The sequence below is a fragment of the Balaenoptera physalus genome (assembly GCF_965194825.1).
Source record: "Balaenoptera physalus genome assembly, chromosome: 5".
In the NCBI taxonomy this organism is placed as follows: Eukaryota; Metazoa; Chordata; class Mammalia; order Artiodactyla; family Balaenopteridae; genus Balaenoptera; species Balaenoptera physalus.
In genome coordinates, this window is record NC_138884.1 from 46,107,209 (window position 1) to 46,120,876 (window position 13,668).

The window sequence follows — 13,668 nt, forward strand, 5'->3', positions numbered from 1 at the left end:
TTGGCTCCCTGCTCTGTGCTTCTCTGTAGCCCTTGGTCTCAACTTAGTGATCCTTGAAGCTCCAGTGGAGGTGTTTCTCCTCTCTTACAGTTTGAGCTCCTTTAGGAAAAGGGCTCATCCTCACATCTTCTGCGTGCACCACCGTGGGTTAAGTGAATTCTTCTCCTAATCTGGGCCCGACTATACACAACTGGCATTGACAGCAGTAAATCACACTAGTTGATGATTCTGACATTATACTCACAGTTTCTTTAAAAAGATTGGGCTGGTTTGGCTGCTTTCCAGACCTCTCACAAAATGTCAGCTGCTCTTAAAAATCAACCATATACCTTACCAGAGGTTCTACCCCTTCTTCACGTGGTTGTTTTAGATATGAATTGCTGATGTTAACTTGAGAATGAATTTAAGATTTTAAAAAATGTCCTTGAGATATTATACTCTTCATTAGTGAAAGTAATATGTTTATTCATGGTGCCATTTACTTAATTTCCTATCACTGCTTTAACAAATTTTCATGGATTTAGTGACCTAATACAAGACAGAGTTATTATGTCATAGTTCTGTAGGTCTAAAGTACAGTAGACCTGGCTGGGTTCTCTGCTTAAGGCATTTTTCCTGGAGCCTCTGGGGAAGACTTGTCCTTCAAGGTGTCTGGAGAGTCCCAGAACCTTCCCCAGGTTCCATGATTTGCTGGGAGGATTCACAGGACCAGTGTGTAGTCATACAGCTATGATTTAGCACAGTGAAAGGACACAGAGCAAAATGAGCAAAGGAAGGGGGTGCTTGGGGTGAAGCCCAGAGGAAATCAGGCCCAGGTTTCTACAGTCCTCTCCCAGGGAAGTCATATGGGACTAGCTTAATCCCCCAGCAGTGAGTTATAGAAACCCACATGGAATATTACCAACCAGGTGAACTCATGTACTGGGGGCTCATCATGTAGGCACCCTCTGCCTTGCATGTAACAAAATCCCAGACTCCCAGAAGGAAGGCAGGTATTGAGTAGGAACCACACTGTTTGAACAAACATTAGGCACAGTAAGCCACCTTTATCATTAGAGTCTTGGGAATGGGCCAGCCTTGCAAGCAGGCCTTTCAGAGGGCAGCAGTCAGGACTGCCCTCCTGATGCTTCTGCATACACACTCACTCACTTCCTTGTGGGTGTAGGACTGAGACACTGATCTCCTGTAGGTTGCCAGCTGGGGGCTGGTCTTTGCTCCTAGAGGTTTCCCACATCCCTTATGCTTTCTGTGTGGCCTGTTCTTGCAGCAGGGGGTCAAGTCCCTTTCATCTTTAAATTGCTCTTTGTTCTTGTTCTTCTGCTGCACCTCTCTGATTTCCTCTTCTTCTAGCTGGAGAAAGTCCTCTACTTTAAGGGCTCATGTGGTTAGACTGGATCGACTTGGGTAATCCAGGACAGTCTTCCTAACCATAATCCCATCTGCAGAGTCCCTTTTGCCATGCAAAGTAACATATTCACAGTTCCTTTCTTTAGGGCCTGGACATCTTTGAGGCCTTTCTGCCCACCCCACTGTATTTATACATCTCTGATTTTTTTTTTCTTTCTGCATTTGGTATCCTTTCCTAGCAAACACATTTCTCATTGGATCTGAAGATGTTTTCCAGAGTCATATGAAGTCATGTTGCAGGGGTATCTGAGCACCTGCTCGCAGTTGGTGTGTCACAGGTGTCCCCCCTGAGAGGCTGCTGCCCCGCCATCACTAGTGTAGCTCTCACCCACAGCAGTGTCCCCAGCTTGTGTTCTCGCTGATGTAACCTTGACCCCCAGCAAGAAAGACTGTGTATTGGCTTTCTTCTCAGGAAGCCTCCTTCTACTTTTATAAGAAAGTCCAAATCAAGCACTCCTTCTCTGGCCTTAAAAGTTTTGTGGATGTTCTCCCTGTCATAATTTTTTTAAGTGACTTTTCTTGTTCTTCTGGGTCTGTCTGCTGTCTGTGCTAACTCTGTCCGCTAATACATGTTAACTCTTTCCAAATTCCGAAAACTCTGAGAAAAAGGTCTATCCTAACTCCTTACTGAAAATGGACATGAGATGATAATAAGACAAAAGGTCTTTACTTATGTTCCTTTGGGCAAGTTGTCCATATGCTTTGCCACATGTCTGCCATGGAATATTAATTAATATGTGAAATGCAATGTATACCTCTTTAAATTCTCAAAATTATAAAATTGAGACATGGCTGGCCACAAAGTCTTTGACTAAAAGATTTGAGGACTGCAGGTCCAGTTACTGAAGGTTAGTTATCCAAATTGACTTTCTTAAAAAAAGAAATTATGTTCTTCACTGGTGATATGGTCCACTTTAATATTTTTTCTTAATGAGTGACTGCTTCCATGGCTGAGTTGGATTTCTATGTGAAAATAACCAAAAAAATTAAACAAATACTCAGATCTGTGAAATACATTCCAAAGGGTTTTATTTAAATGGAAATATAGGCATGTGTCTTACATGACAGAAAAGGCATCACCATCTCTCACCAAGGGATGCACTACATCTCACGACATACAAACTCTTTTGATGTGCAGAGTAAATGTCCTCACTTGAAATGTAGTGGAAGAAGTATCACTGTTGGAACAAGTTTAGAAGGAGTGCATTTCCTATACGATGTGAACAATCATGGTTTATATCGGTCATTTAGTAAACCAGGTGGCTTGACCAAGCTTGGTGCTAAACGTCCATAGGACTTAGAAGATGAGTTTGCAACTTCAGCCCAACTAAATCAGGAAGTGGCCAGAGTCTTAGGACGCTGAGGATCATAGAACAGCATTGCAGTGAGCAGTGCAGCAGATCAGTGATCACTGACAGAGCTCACTAATGTTTATTTTCTACTGTTTCCCTGAGAATATGTCAGCCAACACTTACATCAATCTACTGTGACTCTTAGATTCATTACAAGAATTTTGTGGGGCAGCCCTTGCGAACCAGGATTCTTACCTGCAAGCTAATGTGAGCTCTGAGCTCCCTGGGGGCCTCTGGACCAGGCTGGGGAGAGGTGTGGGCGCCAACCACTGTCCTGCTCTGAGTCTGGGTCTGTGAGCATCCCTGGTGGGCAGGAGAGATCTGTGAGTGGGCAGCCTAGAGCGCTGGCAGTATTCTAGAGGGGTGTTGGGGCAGCTCCATCACCACCCTCCTGGGCACCTATTTGGTCTTCTTGGGACCCTATAGCAAGCCTTGTCCCTCCCAGACCACCTGCCTGCCCTGACTCTGTCTCTTCTCCCTCCCCGTTCCAGTTGTTTGGGAACAATGGGCTGACTCAATGAGAGCCAGGCCAATACCCACCTCTCCTTTCGGGAGACCGTGCCTAATGGTGTCCACTGCAATGGTGTCCTCTGTTGAGGCTTATCTGGCCCAGGGACCACTGGGTCCCTATTGGCCATGGGGACCTTTCCTCCTGCAATTCCTGGGTGTTTTTTCTTCTATTTTATCAATACTTTGTCTTCATTCTCATCTCCTTACTATTTCTCCCTCTTCTCCTCTATCCTTCTATTCTTTCCTTATCTATTTTTTTCACCTATCATTAAATACTTTTCTCCTTATTTCTCTCTTCTCTCTCCATTTTTCCCTATATCCCTCTTCTATCTGTATTGTTACAAATTCTAGAAAATCAACTTGAATCAGTCTAGGTAATTTGGGAATCCGACCACACGGAGAAGGGGAGGATTTAGCTGGGTCTCTGGCATGGCTGTAACTAAGAGGCAGCCCTGCCCTGTGCCTTCTGTGGATTAGCTTCTGGCATTCATTTTCCTATATTGGTTCAAAAATCTGAGGAAATGCTCGGACTTACTTGGCTCTGGCTGAGGGGAGTCTCAGATCTCACCACCTGTGAAGAGCTGATCTGATCAGGACGGCTCCCAGGCCACCCTACACTTAGCACCGAAGCCCCTGGATTGGGGGGTGGGGCCATGTAAAGACTTGATGTCCACCCTAATGGGGGCACTTAGAAGGGAGGGATGCTGGGAGGGCCATATTATCAAATTTCCTGTTCTTTGTCTCTCTCTCTCTCTCTTTCACTCTCTCTCCGTGACCTTTTGCTTTCTTTTCTATTTCTCTGCTTTCCTCTCCTTATACATCTTATCTTTCTCCTCCTCGCCTTCCTTTTTTCTCTATGAATTAAAGGACCTAGATTGCTATGAGTCCTGCTACTCAACATGTAACCTACGGACCAGCAGCATCACCCGGGATCTTGATACAAATATGGAATCTCAGCCCCCACCCCAACCTATTGAATAGAATCTGCATTTTAACAAGATGAGCAGGGGATTCCAGTACAAGCTAGATTGTGAGAAGCACTGACTGGGATGAACCAAGTCCCATCTGTGGGGGAAATTGTTTTGCCCCTTAACTATCCTCCAGCTGCCTGGATCAGAGGAGACTGTGCCGCCTGCTCTAGGATGCAGCTTATCCCACGCACGTGTTAGCCTGAACAGGTGATGCTCTCTGTAACAGGGCCTCAGGAAGCTTGCTCCAGTGCCCTCTGACTGCAAGACACCCTCTTTCTTCCTGATAGTCACCAACCTAGGGGGGCGGAGCCCAGGTATTTTCTCATTGTTATCAGTGAATAACAATCAAGTGGTTAAAGTTAGTCCTATCTTTGAGAACTATAATATTTCCTGAATCGCTATACTCTGCATTCATTAGTTTATTCTTCATATTAAAAACTCATCAGAACTCTAATTCAGAAGTTATATCCTTTATGAATTTAAGATGGAAATTGTTATTCAAGATGCATTGAATTAAACTTAGAATTTAAGTGCATTTTTCTTCCTATGCAGGCCCTCTGTGTGAAAAAGGCATTCTTCTAGGAAAGGACTGGCAAAATATATTTGAGAAAAATAAGAAAAGAAATTACTTGAAATAAACATCAGTTCTAGTATAAATAATTCTATTTAATAGATTTCTTTCGCCTTGAAAAAATAGGTAGCAGTAGGTCCTTAAATGAATATAAAATAGACATAGCAAATCGTTTGAACCTTTGTTCTTCTCTAGATCATTTCCAACCTAGAACACCAAGTAGACTAATTAATAAGGCTAATTAATATTGTATTGAAAGATTCACAACAATCTCACAGTGCTCTAAGAGAGCAACAAAGGTGACCCCAAATTTGCAGGGCAGAAGAAAGACACGGAAATACTGGAAGCATGGGGGTTGGGAAGGGGACTGTTTGTTATACCTGCACCACTTCATTTATTTAAGAGAAAGAGCTGATGCACATATGGCAAAATATTTACCTTGTTAAAATAAATCTAGATTATCAGTACATGCATATCTGTTTTGGGGGGATGTTTGAAATATTGCATAATCAAATTAATAAAGAATATTGGATTCAGGTTTAAAAGAATTACGTTTACTTGGTATAAATAGAAAGATCATATGACAGTGTAGTTTCAGAATAAAGAGGGATAAGAACAGTGTCAAATCATAATAAGAAACACTGGACTCAGAGATAAGGAGGGTTTGTATGTAAGGAAGCAGACACTCTGCTAAGTGTGAAGCTCTATTGGTAGAAGGAGCGGAAATTCTCTTGACAGAGATTCCTGCTAATTCAGTCATTTAAATATATGTTGGTTTATTTCAGGTCTAGGTTAATACATTTATTGCTAATGAGTTGATGACTCAACAGAGCCAAGCCCCACATCAGGTAGGAGGTTGCAAAGAAGGGTCTGCAGAGTGTGCCTTGGCTGTCTGAGGCTTGTGCCAGCTCCAGGCTTGCCGATTTCAAGTTTGGCTCTGAGACTGGGTGGTTTTGGGCAGAATAGGAGCAGCCTTTCAATGATTGTGTATCGATCTCTTCCATGTACTTGGCCTTGTCAGGGACACGGCCCTCTCCGTCCTAACCATTCACCTCATTACGTCAAGCGCATTGATCCCCGAGGCAGTGACTTTGTACCATGGACAGTCTTGTTGATTGCACTTACCATTGTGGACCACAGTCGAATTTTCTGTACATGTCTCCCCCTCCTGGGCTCTGAGAGCCGTTAGGTCAGGGGTTAATCTCCTCAGAGGGCGAGGCCTATTACAGATTCTCAATAAGGAGTTGTTAGATTGAGTTAAGGAAAAGTTGCTGTTCTCAAACAGACCTCAACCCAGATGGTTAGTTAAGTTAAAACTTAGCCAACTGTGTGATGCTGCTTGTGTGATGAGAGGCTTTCGGTGCCAAGCCTGAGTGTAACAAGAGGCTTAACACTTCTTCCCCACAAAGTTGTACAAGGACGATGCCCTACTGAACCTGAGAGAGAGGTGGTTCCATTTGCCCTTCATTGCAGGTCTCAGTGACAATAGAGATAAAAGCTGGATTTGGTCTGTCGAAAACTCTCAGAGCAGCTGAAAAGGTTGAGGCAGAGAAGTGAATGAGACACCTGAGCTGCTACCACAAAGTAGCCGATGGGTCCCTGGAAACCCAGGATCCAGTAACAACTGCCTCTTGCCAGGGCCAGCTGCATTCGGTGGGTGTGGAGCGTCCTTCCTTCCATTTGTCGATTACACTCCTTCCCAACTTGAAAACCTTCACTCAAATCCCTTTTACTCTGTACTAAAATTGTGTAGACACGCCCTTCTTTTTCTACTCCTAGGATTTTTCATTTTTATTTCTCAAGTATTACTTTTCTTTTGCCATATTTATTCACCTCGTGCTTATTTCACATCAATTCTGGCATCAGGGACTACAGCTTGTTTATCCCGATATCCTTTGTACTTACTTTATTGCTTTGCAAAAGTAACGATTTTGCTCATTTGAATTGCCAGGTGTTATCAGGTTGGGAGGGAGGGGTGTGGTGGTGAGTAGAATTTTAAATATGCAGCAGGATAAATAGCAACTCTTGAGACATCTTACAAATGACAGTTTTACTTTTCCTGGAATGAAGTAGTTCCAGAAGTGGTGTTATTAGAGATATATGGAAATTAGGATATATTTTATGAAAAAGGTAAATCTTAAACAGTAATATGAACAGAGTATGGCAGAGTTGTGGGGGAAATAGCTTTATAAGTAGACTTTTTTATTCATTTGGGAGATGGCAAGAGTATTGTTTTTGATCAAGAAAAGTAAATGATGGAAAAAGTGAATTTTTACCAAAAAAGGTGCTCCGGCAGCAGACTCATTGAAAGGAAGTGCTGCAGAGCCAAGTTTTGGGAAGGTGGAAGGCAGGACAGCCCAGGGAGCATCTCACCAGGGTTTCATGGAAATTCTTCCTCGTGACTGCAGTTCTGGCAGCTTAGCTTCATAGGATGTTGTACTAATAGTGGGTCTCATAGGGAACGACAGGCAAAGTCTACAAATTCTACAATTTGCACACATAATGTAAATGTACAGAAGGTACAGATATGGTATGTACTTCAGGCTATTCATGGGTGATTTCCTGGGTCTGTTGTTTTGACATAAAAGACTCAAGTGGTTTGGTACCAAACTAATTGGGATCTTGAGAAAATGGCCCACAGCAGAGGTGGAGTGTTTAGAGCACTGCTGTGTTCACAGCCCTTGATAACTCCTATGGTTTCTGCACTCTGCAGTCCTATGCCACTTAACAGTTAGAACAATTTCCTGCCTTTGATGCAGACCACATTTTATATATTTGTATAGACAAAAGCAATGATGAAAGTTTAAAATTTTGCAAAACAGGAAGACAGGCTTTGAGTACTTTTTTTAATATTAATATCACAGTCTCAAAACTCTTGAGATGTTGAGAATTTCTGATCAGCAAACCTCAAACTTTCAGAGTGGCTAAGACTAGGGCAGCAGTTGAGAAGCTGGATGCTGTTCAAGCATGTTTAAGGGTCTCAGACAGAGAGAAATATTGGTTTAGACCAGGGGCCAGCCAACTTTCTCTATAAAGGGACAGATAATAAATATTTTTGGTTTTGTAGACCATGCAGTCTCTGTTGTGACTGCTCAACTCTGCTGTTGTGTGAAAGTAGCCAGAAGCAATATGTAAATGAACGAGTGTGGCAGTGTTCCAATAAAACTTTATTTAAAAAGCCACACAGCCAGCTGGTTCTGGGTTTAGGTTGCTTACCCCTGGTCTAGTCCACTTTGTATCTATTTAAGGTATGATGTGTGGATTCAGTATGAAGAAATGAAAATTACAACATCAGTGTGACACAATGTAACCTCTCCCACTTGAACTCCACAAAACCTTTGCTAATACTCTTGCTTAGGAGAGTCCTTTTCAAACTGTGTCCTAGAAATACTTTCTTTTCATTTTAAATGTATGCATGTAATTTGATGTCTTTCAGAATAAGATATAGATAGTATACATCTGATCTATGATATTATTACATAGCATTTAGCATAAAACTAAGGTTAAAAAGAGAATTAATTTAAAGAAAACTATTAAACCAATAAGAAGTGTTATACTGAGTACTTAGTGAGTGCCTGACACTGCTTCATGCGCTTTATACATATTTATTAAACACATCCTCACAACAGCCCTCTTATGCCCAGTTTACAGAAAAGGACACTGAGGCATGAAAAGTTCAAGTTCACTATCCTCAAATCACAGAACTAGTTAGTGATGTAATAAGGATTTGAACCCTAGCTGTCTGGCTGCAGGGCCCACACTCAAACCACCTCACCACAGTACAGAGGATTCATGTTGGAGGTGAATAAAGTGATGATACAGGATGGGGATCCTCCTCCTCAGGGCGTGGGAAGCAAGCACTCTCAGACAGTGCTGGTAGGAGCATAAAATGGCCTAAGATGGGGATATGCCCAAAGCATATACCCAAAGCGGGATCTTGAAGAGATGTTTGTACACCCATGTTCATCACAGCATTATGCACGTCCTTGGAGGACAATTTCTATAAACTTAAGTGTTCAAAAGCACCCGCTAGTTAGAGCGCTGAAGATGACAGCCCAAAAGGAGTAATGCTTTGAAGTCCTGTCAATATATCGTCTACACCAAGTAACAATTCCACTTCTAGGAGTTAGTCCCACAGGAACACTCAGAGGTGCACAGAAAGTGCCTGTAAGAAAACTAAGTGCATTGTTTACAGTCAAGATCCAGTTTTCTGTCAATAGGTGAACACAAAGAAATTACGATACTCCATTTTATGGAATAATATAGTATTATATGGAATTCATTCCTTTGAAAACAATGAGGTTATTTAATTAATTGATCTGTTTATTTATTTGAGGTAACGTTGGTTTAAAACATTATATAAGTTTCATGTGTACAAGATTATCAAATGCATTTATTCATAATGAGATTTAAGAAACCTTTTTTTTTTACAGCTAGGAAAAGGGATGTATTTATTGTGCTCCCATTAGAAATTTCCAAGATGAACATATACGTATATGTGCATGTAAATATATATAGACTATTTCTGGAAGCATACAAGATAAATTATTAATAGCATTTCTCATTCTGGGTAAAGATATGCCATGAGTACGCGATGAATGGTATTTTTAAACTACATGCGTATATTGCTGTTCAATTCAATACCAGGTTTTGAAAGGATTAGAGGAAAAAAAGCAAAGGAAATACAAAATAGTTTTTTAATTGTGGTAAAAAAAACATAACATTAAATTTACCATCCTTACCATTTTTAAGTGTACGGTTCAGTGGTGTTAAGTATATTCACATTGTTGTGGAATAGATCTCTAGATCTTTCTCAACTTGTAAAGCAAACTTAAACCCACTAAACACAAATTTTCCTCCCCATCCCCTCAGCCCTTGGCAACCATCTCTCTACTATCTGTTTCAATGATTTTGACTACCTTAGATACTTCATATTAGTGAAATCATACAGTATTTGTCCTTTCGTGATGGTTTATTTCCAGTAGCATAATGTCCTTGAGTATCCATATTATAGCACATGACAGAATTTCCTTCTTTTTAGGGCTGCATAATATTCTATTGTATGTATATCCCAGATTTTGTTTATCAGTTGCTATGGTCTGAATGTTTGTATCCCACCAGAATTCATACGTTGAAATCCTAACCCCTTAAGGTGATAGTATTAGTAGGTAGGGGGTTTTGGGAAGTGACTAAGTCTTCCACTAAGAAAGGGCTTAGTGACTCATAAAGAGGCTCCAGAGAGATCCCTACCTGATTCCAACATGAGAGAATGCAACAAAAGTCTGAGACCCAGGGCTTCCCTGGTGGCGCAGTGGATGAGAGTCTGCCTGCCAATGCAGGAGACACGGGTTCGAGCCCTGGTCTGGGAAGATCCCACATGCCGCGGAGCGACTAGGCCCGTGAGCCACAATTGCTGAGCCTGCGCGTCTGGAGCCTGTGCTCCGCAACAAGAGAGGCCGCGATAGTGAGAGGCCCGCACACCGTGATGAAGAGTGGCCCCAATTGCCGCAACTAGAGAAAGCCCTCGCACAGAAACGAAGACCCAACACAGCCATAAATAAATAAATAAATAAAATAAAATTTAAAAAAAAAAAAAAGTCTGAGACCCACAAGAGGGCCCTCACCCAAACTTACTGGCACCCTGACCTCAGACTGTCAGCCTCTAGAACCGTGAGCAATAAATTTCTATTGTTTGTAAACCACCCAGTCTGTGGTATTTTGTTATATCAACTTGAATGGACTAAGAGAGCTATTCATCCATCTACGGGCAGTTGGGTTGTTTGCACCTGTTGGCTATTGCGAATAATGCTGTGATAAACATGGGTATACAAATATCCCTTCAAGATCCAGATTTCAGTTGTTTTGGACATATACCCGGCAGAGGAATTGCTGGAGCTTATTATGCTAATTCTATTTTTACTTTTTTTGAGGAACCTTCATATTGTTTTTTATAGTGGCTGCACCATTTTGCATTTCCACAAGGGTTCCAATTTCTCTGCATCCTCCCCTAAATAGTGTTTTTATTTGGTTCCCTTACCCACTGAAATAGCCTCAAGATATGTGGGGAGATGCAATCCACATGGACCCTGAGTGCTTGTGTGCTCTTTCTAGATAGGCTAAGAGTGAAGGCTCTAGCTGCATTTTATCCAGGCCATTCTCAGGGTGTGCTAGCGAAACAGCAGTCCTGAGAGATGAGAGGCCAGCCTCCCCCAGGCAAGGAGCAGGTCTGCATCTTCTCATTACAAGAGCAGTGAATCCCCCGAGCGTGGTGCTTGATCCTCTAAGGCAGCCCACTGCCTGCAGCATCATCCGTCCTGGACCCTTTGCATTACCTGTAGCACATAGGGAGGTTCATGGGAAACCGAGGCAGTATTCACTAAGCCGTGTCTCTGCCACGCGAACAGCTTCCAAAATGGTGCCGTTTCTCAGATGTCTTTCTGGATGACCATGAACTATACGACGCTCAGTCTCTCTGTGCTGGTGTTTGGAATGCTTTCAGTTATCGTCTTTTCTCTTTCATGGTGCTTTTGTGCTGATCTTGTTTCCCAAATTATACACTCGACCTAAATTATGTCAAATATAAGATCTGTGTACTAACTGTTAGAAGTCAAACCATTTATATGGCCTTTTTATTAAACATAAAAAATATAAAAATATGCTCATTACTTACTTGAGATTTTCAGCTCAAATTGGGATTTAGACTTAAGTTTCCTTCATGTAAGTAGATTCTAAGTCATTTCCACAGTGAATATATTCCTAATACAGGCTTTTAGATGATATAGATAAGAGTAAGTACTATTTCAAGTTAAGAAAAACCTTTTTGGGTGACTTTCTTCTTTTTTAAAAATGAATTTTATCGAAATATAGTTGATTTACAATGTTGTGTTCATTTCTGCCATGCAGCAAAGTGATTCAGTTATGTATATATACACATTCTTTTTCATATTCTTTTCCATTATGTTTTATCACAGGATATTAAATATAGTTCCCTGTGCTATACAGTAGGACCTTGTTGTCTATCCATTCTATATATAACAGTTTGCATCTGCTAATCCCAAACTCCCAATCCATCTCTCCCCCAGCCCTCCTCACTCTTGGCAACTTCAAGTCTGTTCTCTATGTCTGTGGGTCTGTTTCTGTTTCCTAGATAAATTCATTTGTGTTGTATTTTAGATTCCACATAGAAGTGATAGCATCTGATATTTCTTTTTCTCTATCTGACTTACTTCACTTCATATGATCATCTCTAGGTCCATCTGTGTTGCTGCAAATGGCATTATTTCATGCTTTTTATGGCTGAGAAGTATTCCGTTGCATATGTGTACCACGTCTTCTTTATCCATTCATCTGTCGATAGACATTTAGGTTGTTTCCATGTCTTGACTATTGTAAATAGTGCTGTAAAGAACATTGGGGTGCATGTATCTTTTCTAATTATAGTTTTCTCTTGATATATGCCCAGGAGGGGGATTGCAGGATGATATGGCAACTCTATTTTTAGTTTTTTGAGGAACCTCCATACTGTTTTCCAGAGTGGCTGCACCAGTTTACATTCCCAGCAACAGTGTAGGAGGGTTCCCTTTTCTCCATACCCTCTCCAGAATTTGTTATTTGTAGACTTTTTAATGATGGCCATTCTGACTGGTGTGAGGTGGTACCTCATTGTAGTTTTGATTTGCATTTCTCTAACAATTAGCAGTGTTGAACATCTTTTCATGTGCATGTTGGCCATTTGTTTGTCTTCTTTGGAGAAATGTCTATTTAGGTTTTCTGCCCATTTTTCAATTGGGTTTTGTTGTTGTTGTTGTTATTGAGTTGTATGAGCTGTTTGTATATTTTGGAAATCAAGCCCTTGTTGGTTGCATCATTTGCAAATATTTTGTCCCAGTCCATATGTTGTCTTTTCATTTTGTTTATAGTTTCCTTTACTGTACAAAAGCTTGTGTGTTTGATTAGGTCCCATTTGTTTATTTTTGCTTTTATTTCTATTGCCTTGGGACACTGACCTAAGAAAACATTGGTACTATTTACGTCAGAGGTTGTTTTGCCTATGTTCTCTTCTAAGAGTTTTATGGTGAGGTGGCTTTCTTCTGGCATATATAAGGGTAAGCTAGGGCTTCCCTGGTGGCGCAGTGGTTGAGAATCTGCCTGCCAATGCAGGGGACACGGGTTCGAGCCCTGGTCTGGGAGGATCCCACATGCTGTGGAGCAACTGGGCCCGTGAGCCACAACTACTGAGCCTGTGCGTCTGGAGCCTGTGCTCCGCGATGGTGAGAGGCCCAGGCACCGCGATGACGAGTGGCCCCAGCTCACCACAACTGGAGAGAGCCCTCGCACAGAAACGAAGACCCAACACAGCCAAAAATAAATAAATAAATTTATTTTTTTAAAAAAAGGATAAAATCAATCAGTTCAATTTAAAAAAAATTAAAAAAAATAAAAGGATAAGCTGTCTCTGAGATTATATTACATTGGTTTGGATGCGTGGACAGGAGTGCATCTGTCTGCCATGCACCCTAAATACCTATAGGGTGAGCTCCGGACCTGAAGCACATGACTCATCTTCCAGTCATTTCCCCAATTACCCTGTGGTGTGCTTGAAAACCTCTGCTTATTTTATTGGCATACTCTACCTTTCACTTTGTCCTTGAGGAGGGATCAGTTAAGAGCTAAGGAAGAGCAGTTTTGAAGAAGAGTCAAAGGTCAGGGCATTTCTCTAGAAGGAGCTGTGCATAAGAAAGAAGAAGGGCAGGTGGTGGAAATACCAGAACTTAGCCTCACACTACAGCTATGGCCAAGGGAGAGAAGTTCAAAATAAATAATGTTTGATGTGCATTAGACAAATGAAGTTTATTTG

General features: G+C 41.5%; 1 protein-coding gene across 1 annotated transcript in view; it reads right to left on the bottom strand.

The window, feature by feature from the left end:
• The window catches only part of LOC309661495 (uncharacterized protein), a gene marked incomplete at its 3' end in the record, with an annotated part of 166,966 nt that overhangs the window by 98,120 nt on the left and 55,178 nt on the right, over positions 1–13,668 (bottom strand). The gene's annotated exons all lie outside the window — the stretch shown is intronic.